Source organism: Molossus molossus, unplaced genomic scaffold (assembly GCF_014108415.1).
Source record: "Molossus molossus isolate mMolMol1 unplaced genomic scaffold, mMolMol1.p scaffold_m16_p_10, whole genome shotgun sequence".
Classification (NCBI taxonomy): domain Eukaryota; kingdom Metazoa; phylum Chordata; class Mammalia; order Chiroptera; family Molossidae; genus Molossus; species Molossus molossus.
Window position 1 is genome coordinate 66,252,038 of NW_023425345.1, and position 12,192 is coordinate 66,264,229.

A 12,192-nucleotide genomic window follows, 5' to 3' on the forward strand; every position below is an offset into this window, starting at 1 on the left:
GAGTGGGAAGAAATAAACCAAAGAATTTATATGCATAACCCATGGACACAGACAATAGTGTGGGAAAAGGTGGGAGGGGGGCGGGAGTCAATGGGGAAAAATGAGGAACATCTGTAATATATTCAACAATAAAGATTTAGCCCTGGCCAGTTTGGCTCAGCGGTTAGAGCATCGGCCTGCAGTCTGGAGAGACCTGGGTTCGGTTCCCGCTAAGGGCACATACCTCAGTTGCAGTTTATCCCCGGCCCTGGTTGGGTCGTGTGGGTGGCAGCCATTCGATGTGTCCCTTTCACGTGGATGTCTCTCTTTCTCTCCCTCCCTCCCACTCTATCTGAAAAAAAAAATCGAAAAATGTCCTCAGGTGAGGATTAAGAAAAAAAACAATAAAGATTTAAAATATATAAAAAAAAAGAAAAGAAAGAATTTTGTGTGAAAGCCCGATTATGTTAAATCTACATAGATTAGATGAAATCTCTTGAATTTTCAACGTTGGTAGTTAGTATCAGACCATGCTCCCTCCCTCTTCCCTAGAACTGCCTCTGCGTTTTGAATTCGATGTCATCAGGTCCTAGCACTCACTATACTCTTCACTCTGCCGTCATCCTCTCCTCCCCACCTCAATTCCATCTCCTCATTTTTAGACTATATAGCTCCTTCTCACTGTAATTGTCTTTAATACGGATCCTGTCTTAATTCTTGGTGACTTAAAATATATGTAGAATAGATTATGATCTTTCCAAGACCCTGGACTCCTTGAGCCCTTGAGTTCTCTGACCCCCTCTCCTCCAGCCCATTACAGCCACTCACTCACAAGAACATCCTCTAGAACCTGCCATTATCAATAACTGCACCCCACCCCTACTGTCTGTGCGTCTGTGCTGTGAATCCACCCTTTGACCACACCCTTGTCCTTGCAGTGCATTCCCTCTAGTGCTCTAACTGAGACAGGCCAGTTAGCCAGGACAAGCGGACACTGAGACACATAGTTAGACAGCAGTTTGCAGCCATCTAGAAAATCCTATCTTCCCTAAACCAGAGACACTTAAGAGTAAATGGTTTGCACTCCTCCTTCCCAACCAGAGGGCAAATACCATAAATCACCCTACTCAGGGAGATGGATAGCACAAATCCAATTAGTGCCATTGGCCAACCACACCCAAGAACAGATGAAGTTAAGGGAATAAACCTCATTTTGGTATATCAGAATAAAGCTGAGGAATATTCTATTGAAATCCTTCCCTAAGACTCCCTCTAAATACCCCGCCTTTAAAAGCTCTCAAAAACAAAGGTCCCACTGCATGCTCTCCTTCCCAGGAGCACACCTGTGCCCTCACTTCCCCCGCAGGCAGCATCTCCTAGACTCCAAGGGAACCTGCGAGGCTGGCAACCAGGCAGCCATGGGCAGCGGCAGTTCATCCCAGGCAAACGCCCTGAACCTGTCCCCAAGGCCCCTTTTCTCTAACTTCTTAGTGAGCCAAAGCAAACAGGCTTCCCAGCCCTTCCTGTGTCACTGTCCCCAGCCATAATAAATGTCCTCGAAAATTCACCTGGACTCGTAGTGTGAAAATTTCCTGCATGAAGTCAAGAACCCACACACTCCTGGCTGGCCCTAGGCAGACCCGCCAAGGGCCAGGTCCCCTTTCTGATAACATGACTTCAAAAATCCTCCCTTCTCACCAGAATGCCAATCCAAAATCTTGCCACCTTATCTCTGGTCCCATCCTCTTGAGTTCCTCACTTTTCTCCTTATCCATAAAGTCCACACTCAATTATTACAATCCTTCCTTTGCATATGCTCTCCATTTTCCTGCTCTTCTCTCACTTTGTTGAACTCTTTTGGCAAATCTACCATCCTGATTAAATCTAAGTTTCCACATTTTGTCTCTGCACCCACACACCTAAGTGTAGCTGGGGGAAAACCCAAACCCCGTCAACTAGTTTCAGTTTAAAATCAAAGCCATGACGCTCAAGTGGTTCTTTATTCGGCCAGGCAGTTACACTATGTGCCTTTAGTCCATTTACTCTTCTGGTCTCTGCGACAACTGTTTTATGCCTTCTCTTCTCCATTCCCATCATCTTCTTTCAGTCTTCAGGTTCTGCTGATGAGTTTGAGAATATTTCTTGAGAATACTGATGCATCAGGAAAAAACTTCCACAGACTCTCACTACCATGTCAACCTACCTACCAGCGTTCGTACCAATATACACTCTCCCCGCATTTCCATAGCTGAATTCTCTAGGCTCCTAGCTAAGTCTAACCCTTCACTTGTGCACTAGGTCCTATCTCCCGTCCCTACTTGACATCAAGGGCCGCTGTTTCACTGTCTGCCACATCATCAGTTTCCCACTCTTCACTGATCACTTCCGTCAGCATACAAATATGATGTTATTTCTTCTCTCCTTAAAACAAAAAACCTTCTTTGATGCCACCTGCCTCTTCTATCAGCCACCCCATGTCTTTGCTCCCTTTTGTAGTTGTGTTGAATATTCTCATTGTCTCTGCTTTTTCTCCTCTTATCTTCTCTTAAACTCACTCTAATTAGAACCCCCCCCCTCCACACACACACATATACACCTTACTCCACTGAAATTGCTCTCTGCAGGGTCACCTAATCCCACATCATTGTTAAATATAATAGTTGGCAGTCCCCATATTACTTGACCTGTGGGTAATTTTTGACACAGATGATTACTGCCTCCTTCTTGGACACTTTCTTCATTTGTCTTCCACATTCTCACATGTCTTTGCTGACTTCACTAGTCACTCTTCAGCTTTCTTTAGTTGTCCCAGCTCTTCTCTCTTAACTCTTAAGCCTGGAGTGCCCCAGGGCTCAGCCCATGGTTCTTCTCTCTATCTCCACCCATTCTCTTGGTGATCCCAACCAGTGCTGAGGTTTTAAATACCATTGATCTACCAAGGACTGCCAGGTATGTTTAACCCAGACCTCTCTGTTGAACTCCAGGCTCATGTGCAAAATTGATCATGTCTCCCAAATCGACTTTCACTCACATTTCCCCCTTTAGATGACTCTATCCTTTCAGTTGCTCGAACCAAAAACTATAGTCACCTGCGACTCCTCTGTTTCTTCATGGCCCACGTTCAATCCACCAGCAAATCCTACTGATTCTATGCAGACTTTACCTAGAATTGGACACTTTTCCCCACCCCCATTGCTGCCACCCAGGTTTTAGTCGTCATCACATCTTGTCTGATTACTGTAGTTGTCCCCTAACTAGAAGTAGCTTTCACTGTTGCTTCCTACAGGCTTTCCTCAACACTGTATCCAGATTAACCCTTGCGAGTCAGATTTGATTATGTCTGTCCTCTGTCCAAAGGCCAACACTGGCTTCTAATTTCAGTCAGACTAAAGGTCAAACTATTTATACTGTCCGAATTCTCTCCCCCTGCCCCTCTGCTCTGTTACCTTCTGATACTGTTTCTTTGTTCATTCGGCTTCAGCCACACTGTCTGCTTGTAGGTCTTTGAACACACTGGGTCCAGTCCCACATGGAGCCTTTGCACTTGCTAGTCCCTTGCCTGGGATGCTCTTTCCACATGCTTGTCCCACCTGACCTCTAAATTTAAAATTACAGTGGTCTGTGCACTGAGATTCAGGCTGGCGCGTGACTGAAACTGGCAATAATATATAGCTTTGGGGGGGACCAAGTCTCATTCAGATCTCTCAGTCTTTCCCTGGATCTGAACAGGAACATGTAGCAGTTCTGGCCACCTCGGGAACCATTCTGCAACCATATGAAGATCAACGTTAGAATTAAATGAGCCCTAGGGATGGCCTAATGCGAGAAAACGAAGATTCGTGATAACATCATTAAGTGGCTCATTCGTTCTATGCCTGGAGACTATCCTGCCTATAAATTTATATGACATAAATTACCTTAGTAAACCAATTTTTAAGCCAGGAATCCTGTAATTTTCAGCAACCACATCCTCATTGATACGCTGAACAGACATTTGGTAATACGCCCTCATTTGTTGAGGGCCTATGAAACTTATGGGAATGAAATGAATCTCTGTCAAAAACTGGAGTTCAAATGTATGCAACTCTCTCTGTGGAATGTGAGATGGGCATGGAAGCTGGATGGCAGAGAAAGGCAACTGGACCCTTAAGAGAGTAAGTGTCAGTAGGGAACCCTGACAGCATGGCCAGAAGCAGTGTGACATTCCAGGTGCACCTGAGCGTGCACTAGAAGCCATGCAGACCCAGACCCTGCACTGCACCCCCCCACACTCCCAGCACACAAGCTTTCTGGCAAAGAGAGGGCTAAAGTTAAACCTCAAAACTGTTTTACTATGTGATCTAGCCTTTTGCCATAGAATCCAACTGGATGTCCTCAACCCACATTTTGGATACTAGAAGAAGCAAGTCTTGCCCTGGCCCATTTGGCTCGGCGCTTAGAGCGTCGGCCTGCAGACAGGAGAGTCCCGGCCGGGTTCAGTTCCCGCTAAGGGCACATACCTCGGTTGCAGTTTGTCCCCCGTACCGGTTGGGGTCGTGTGGGTGGCAGCCAGTTGATGTGTCTCTCTCACATCCATGTTTCTCGCTCTGTCTCCCTCCTTCTCTCCCTCGTGCTCTATCTGAAGGTAAATGCAAAAATGTCCTCGTGTGAGGATAAAAAAAAAAAAAAAAAGGAAGTCTTTCCACCCCAGCTGGACGGAAGAGAGTAGTGAACGGCAAAGATTAACAAATGGAGATGCTGAGGAAGCCCTGAAGACCTTGGTGACCTTGGCTCAGATAGACAGCATTATTAGTGGCCAGCCCCAGCTAAGCAAGTCATCAAACCTCAGAAATCTGAAAACAGGTAACAAAGAGAACAGGTGAGGTAGATAACAGCACTTAGTATATATGATATAACTACCTTGGTGCCAGCATCCCTAAGGATGAATGTTCAAAGGACACCCAGGTATGTAGGATATAGATTTTCTGGTTTGGGAGATAATTTTCAAAATGAAAATTACTACCCTATCTCATCTTCAAGCCTTGCCGATCCCTGAGCCTTACTACAGAGGGTCATAGATGCCTTGAGATTCAGGGATAGGGTAAAAGATCACTAAGGGGGTGAGAACATTTGTAGTGCAATTCTTGGTAACTTTAAAAACTGAAAACTGAATGGCTTCTTAGACTTTCATCAAAATGACCTCATGAAAAGAACATGTAATAAGTATTCTTCTAGTTCTCTCTCTCTCTCCCTCTCCATATATATATATAATATTAGGCTTCCATTGTCTTGTAATACAACTGTTTCCCATTTAAGATATTTTAAAAGAACACATTTTTTTCAAAAATTTATTATTTTACAACATGATAAATATTACAATTTTAAAAATTATCATTTTAGGGTTCATAGACAGGATTATTGGTGATTTTATTTCTTACCTGTGTTTTCTGAACTTCCTAAATTAAATTGTATTATTTCTATGATTAGAAGACTCTCAAATACAGAAAATAATTTCTTCCAACCCCCTTTTTTTTTGGTATGTGCCCCTAGCGGAAACCGAACCGGTACTCTCTGGTCTGAAGGCCCATGCTCCAACCGCTGAGCCAAACCGGCCAGGGCTCTTCCAACACTTTTATGGTTGATATCATTTGACTAATTTCTTTTTTATAAGAAAAAGTTTATTTAGCAAGTCACAGAGGTAGAAGAAGTGGGCTTTAGAAGAAATGGGTTCAGGAAATGAGTTACAGAGGCCAAAGAAGGACTCTTGAGCTTAGCAGAAAGAGGCCAGGAAAACGCACCTGGGGAGAAGGTGGTGGGGAAAGGCGAGGGTGGGCTCCGTGGAGACAGCAGCCACTCTTCTTTCTAAAGCATTTTCACGGTCCTTTGCCCCTCTAGGTGTGTCGCTATAATAACTTTCTCTAGCCACCACTGACTTTTAAAGGCTGATTTTTCGTCTGTTTGGTGTGGCTCAGTGGTTGAGCTTCGTCCCATGCACCAAGGGGTCCCCGGTTCGATTCCCGGTCAGGACACATGCCCAGGTTGTGGGCCAGATCCCCAGTGCGGGGCATGCAGGAGGCAGCCGGTCGATGTTCTTTCTCATCGATGTTTCTATCTCTCTCTCCCTCTCACTTCCTTTCTCTCTAAAAACCAATAATGAAAAAAAAATTTTTTTAGAGTCTGATTTTTATAATGGCATCATTTTCAGCCATGGGCTTTTATGCTAATTTCAGTATTAGCTAAGGTGCTAATTTTTTTTTATCCTCACTCGAGGACTTTTTTTTTTTTTGCATTTATCTTCAGATAGTGTGGGAGGGAAAGGGGGGGAGAGAGAGAGGGAGAGAGAGAAACATCAGTGTGAGAGAGACACATTGACTGATTGCTACTCACATGACCCCAACTGGGGCTGGGGACAAACTGCAACTGAGGTATATGCCCTTAGCAGGAACCGAACCAGGGATTTTCTGGTCCGCAGGCCGACGCTCTAACCGCTAAACCAAACCGGCCAGGGCTAAGGTGCTATTTTTTGAAGCCAACATTTATTTACCCCTAGAAGAACCCTGAACATATGAAAAAAATATGAGAATATGGCAACGTTTTTTCTCTTGCAGTAAAATATTTACTCAGATTGTTTGCAGTTTGACACTAGAAAAGAGCTTAGAGATCTTTGTCCAATTCCTGCATTTTACAGATGACAAAACTGTCACTGGCTATAAGACTCTGGATGCAATGTTTGTTGAGAAAATCCTTATAAAAATGCTTACAAAAACAAATCACATGTCATGTTGTGTCATGTTATAAGCACAATTCTATATTTTTCCTCTTAAGGATTTGATTTTCTTTTCCTTGCTATTACATACATCTCCCAAATAAATCTTTGTAGATAGCCTTTTCTTGGTAGGTACAGAACGGAGAGAGAATGCACTCCTTCGTCTCTTCTTACAAGGCCACTAATCCTATCAGATCAGGGCCCCACCCTTACGACCTCATCTAACCCTAATTCTTTCCTCAGAAGCCCCTTCTCTAAAAAATAGCCAATCTAAGATTAGGGCTTCAACTTATGAATTTGGGAAGGGAAACATTCAGTACATAAGAAACCCTTTGTAAATAAGTTCAAGAAATGGACCCAGCCGGTGAGGCTCAGTGGTTGAGCATCGAGCCATGCACCAAGAGGTTGCCAGTTCGATTCCCAGTCCAGGCACATGCCCAGGTTGTGGGCCCAATCCCCAGTGGGGAGCATGCAGGAGGCGGCCAATCGATGTTGTCTCTCATCAATGTTTCTATCTCTCTCTCCTTCTCCCTCTCTAAACCTCTCTCAATACAGACAAAAAAAAAAGAAAAAAAAGAAATGACGTCATACCATCAGTTTTCAGAGTGGACATCCTAAAACACTTGGTAATTAATTATCCATATCTTCTGGCCTTTCATAGTGATCATAGTTTCTCTTGCTCTTCTTGTACTGAATTTATTTTATTGTTCTGAACTCATGAAAGAAAAATAAAAGCTTGGATTTTAATCTAGTGCCTTGATAATAACACATAACAATAAGTTTACATATGAAAATATTCAGCATATTTGAGTCTAAAATATTTGTAATTTTTCAGATCAAATGGCTTTTTTTCGGGGCTTATTCTGACAGTCCCGTAGCATTAGTCCCTCATCACTCAGTCTTTCTTGAAGTTTTGCTTATTTGTCTTCTGTGATGATACTATTTTCTTCCTACATTTCTAATGGTTTCTTCTGTTTTCTTACTGACTCTTCTCTGACTTGTACTATGCACCCACAAGCTGAATTCTTTGATATTTTTATTCCAGATCTTGGAGATGTCCTATAGTCATTCTTCGTCTATTATCTCTACATGGACCACTTTCAAATTTGTGTCCTCAATTTTAAACTGCCCTATACATTTCCTTCTTAACTCCCATCTCAATACTTATTGAATTTTATTTCAATTTCTTACTTTTATCTCAAATCGTCATGCCCCAAACTGATCATTGCCTATAAAATCAATTTCCTTGTTTCTGGTCACATAGGCCAAAGGAACTCAGTAATTTTGATTGATTAGTTGACATATTCACAAGAATTTACTGATCACCTGCTGTGGCAAGTCTTACTCTTCTGTAATGTTTTGAGTAGGTATCTGGGTCTTTTCTAATTTGTCTTTGGTAGTTATTTCATTTCATATATTTTAAATATCTTCTGCCTAATGAACCTATAATTATGCTTTAGAACAAAATCGAAAAGTCACCATCTATGTTATGTGTTGACTTGTGTACCCCCAAATATATGTTTAAGTCCCAATCCCTGTGACTTTAATTGCAAATAGAGTCTTTGCAGATGCAATCAGGTTAAGATAAGGTCGTACTGGATTAGGGTGGGCCCTAACCCAGTGGTTAGTGGCCTTATAAGAAGAGGAAAATATGGACACAGAAACACGGAAGGAAAAAGGCCTAGTGATGATAAAGGCAGAGACTGGGGGTTACAGCCACAAGCTAAGTAAATTCAAAGATTGTTGGCAACCACCAGAAGCTACAAAAGAGGCATACAACAGATTACCCTCGACTTTAGAAGAAACCAGCTCTGCTGATTCCTTGGTTTTAGACCTTTGGCCTCCAGAGCGGTGAAAGAATACATTTCTGTTGTTTTAAGCCACCCAGTTTGTAGTAATTCATTATGGCAGCCCTAGCAAACAAAAATATTTCATGAAGCCATAGATACTATCCCCAAAGTTAATCATTTTTTCATGGTTCCATAACACTCAGTACTCATTTCTATCATGACTCGTTTTTTGTTGTTGTTATTTCCCTAGCAGCTTCATGGGGTGGGGGTATAGTCAGGGAGTCATAACCATCTTTGTGCCAATTACCATCTTCTCACAGTTTTATCTTTCACATTTAGATCCACAATCTATCTAGAATTTATTTTATGTAATTGGTAAGAGGTAAGGGACCAAACATTGCTAATGCTGTTTTTAGTTAATAAAAAGATCTGTTCCCAGATCAACTCCAATTAGTTTTTTTAAATTAATTAATTTATTTTTGTTACAGATGTTTCTCCCTTTTCCCCCACTGATTCCCCCTGCCCCCCCCCCCCCCGCCCTCTCCTCAGTTTGTTGTCCATGTCCATTGTTCATGCATACATGCATATAAGTTCTGTGGTTTATCTCTCCCCTACTACCCCCTCTTCTGGGGATTTTCAGTCTGTACCCCACTTCCACATCTCTGGGACTACCCCATTCCTCAGACTGTTATGTTCATTATATTCCACAAATAAGTGAGATCATATGATACTTGTCTTCTCTGTTTGGCTTGTTTTGCTTAGGATAATACTTTCCAGGCCCCTCCATGTCATCTCAAAGGATAAGAGATCTTTCTTTCTTACAGCTGCATAGTACTCCATTGTGTATATGTACCACAGCTTTTTTATCCACTCATCTACTGATGGACATTTGGGCTGTTTCCAGATCTTAGCTATTGTAAATAGTGCTGCTACGAACATGGAGGTACATATATTCTTTCTGTTGTTTGATGATTTGTCGATGGCAGCCATTCTGACAAGTGTGAGGTGAGATTTCATAGTTGTTTTAATTTGCATCTCTCTGATAATTAGTTATGTTGAGCATTTCTTCATATGTCTCTTAGCCATTTGTATGTCCTGTTTGGAGAGGTGTTTATTTAGTTCCTCTGCCCATTTTTTTAACTGGGTTCTTTGTCTTCCTTTTGTTGAGTTGTATGAGCACTCTCTATATATTGGAAATTAACCCCTTATCTGATATATCATTGGAAATTATGCTCTCCCATACAGTGGGTTGCCTTTCCATTTTGATGATAGTATCTTTTGTTGCGCAGAAGCTTTTGAGTTTGATGTAGTCCCATGTGTTTATTTTCTCCTTTGTTTCTGTTACCTTAGGTGATGTATCAATGAAAATTCTGCTGCGTATGATGTCTGAAATTTTGTTGCCTACATTTTGTTCTAGGATTTTTAAGGATTCATGGATCACATTTAAGTCTTTTATCCATTTTGAGTTTATTCTTGTGTATGGTGTAAGTTGATGGTCTAGTTTCATTTTTTTACATGTAGCTATCCAATTTTCCCAACACCATTTATTAAAGAGGCTGTCTTTACTCCACTGTATGCTCTTGCCACCTTTGTCAAATATTAATTGAGCATATTGTCTTGGGTCCATTTCTGGGTTCTCTGTTCTGTTCCACTGGTCTATATGCCTGTTCTTGTGCCAGTACCAGACTATTTTGATTACAGTGGCTTTGTAGTATGACCTGAAATCTGGTAACGTGATCCCTCCAAATTTGTTCTTCTTTTTCATGATTGCTGTGGCTATTCGAGGTCTTTTTTGGTTCCATATGAACTTTTGAAGTATTTGTTGTAGTTCTGTGAAGTATGTCATGGGTATTTTGATGGGGATTGCATTGAATCTATAGATTGCTTTGGTGGTATGGACATTTTAAAGATGTTAATTCTCCAATCCATGAACAAGGTATATGCTTCCACTTTTTTATGTCTTCCTCTATTTCTTTTTTCAATGACCTGAAGTTTTCTGTGAATAGGTTCCTTATTTCTTTGGTTAAGTTTATTCCTAGGTATCTTAATTTTTTTTGCCATGATGGTAAATGGGATTGTTTTTTCAGTTTCTCTTTCTGTGAGTTCATCATTGGTGTATAAGAATGCAGATGATTTCTTGACGTTAATTTTGTATCCTGCTACTTTGCCAAGTAGCCAGCTGCTCCAGTCCACAGCACAGGAACCTTCTGCTCTGCATCTCTGCACTGCTCGGGTTTGGTCGTCCGCCTTCACGTCCACTCACACTCTCTCACACACTCGCTCTCCCTCTGGTCCTGCCCGCCGCCATCTTCTTCTCCAATTAGTTTTAAATAATAAATTCTATTGTTATGATTTTACATTAAAATGAGTACTATGCTTATAAAATGTCTGTAAAGTCATAAAATGTAAGATGTTCCTTTGGTTTATCTTTATGGTACTGAGGTTAGTTCTTTCAATCAAAGCTTCCAATAACATCAAGGTTAAGGACTTAGTTTCAGTATAGACAGTTCCACAGTTATTCTGAGTTCTACTTACTGAGTCTTTTGAGTATTATGGTTAAAGTAGTAACTGGGTAAATGTAAACTCATCAAAAAAATTGCCCAAGGATCCTGGGATGACATTACTCTCGTATATCTATCTACACCTCATCCTTACATTGCAATGACAGCAATATCATGAATATTCACTGAATTCATCAAATTTGCCACCATCAGTTCTTTTAGATAAATACAATATCCCTTCTTACCTATCTTTGATTAGGACACTCTCCAATATAGTCTACATTGGTATAGCATACAACATTCTGGCCTTTGTTTTTCTATCCAGCCTATTCTTTGCCATTGGTACCTACTTCCAGGGGGCTTTGCCCCTTTTCCTCTTTTGCAGATGTTGGTCCCTTGAGAATCTACCTACATCACTCCACTCTTCTCTGGTTGGCTCTTGAAGTAAGCATTACCTCATTCAAAAATCCTTGTTTAGTCCTGGCTGGTTTGGCTCAGCGGTTAGAGTGTCAGCCCACAGACCAATGAGTCTTGGTTTCCATTCTGGCCAAGGTCATATACCTCAGTTGCAGTTCGTCCCAGGCCCTAATTGGGTTCGTGTGGGAGGCAACCACTCGATGTGTCTCTTTTTTTATCCTTACCCTGAGGAGAGAGGAAGGGAGAGAGAGAGCGAAACATCGACGTGAAAGGGATACATTGAGTGGCTGCCACCCGCACGACCAACCAGGGCCGGGGACAAACTGCAACCAAAGTACATGCCCTTAGCTAGGACTGAACCCGGGTCTCTCTGGACTGCAGGCCGACACTCTAACTGCTGAGCCAAACCGGCCAGGGCTCGATGTGTCTCTTTCACGTCGAAGTTTCTGTCTCTCTCTCTTCCTCTCTCTCCCTCCCACTCTAACTGAACAAAAATTAAAAAATGTCCTCAGGTAAGGGTTAAAAAAAAGACTGATTTATAGTAAGTGCTCATTAAGTTCATTAAATTTAGGGATTAATATTATTGTTAAAATAATATAATTGAAAATGCATCCTTATGAATAGACACTTCTCCAAAGAGGACATACACATTGCCAAAAGACATATAAAAAGATGATCAATGTCACTAATCATCAGAGAAATGCAAAATAAAAGCACAATGAAATATCATCTCACACTTATCAGAATAGCTATCATCAAT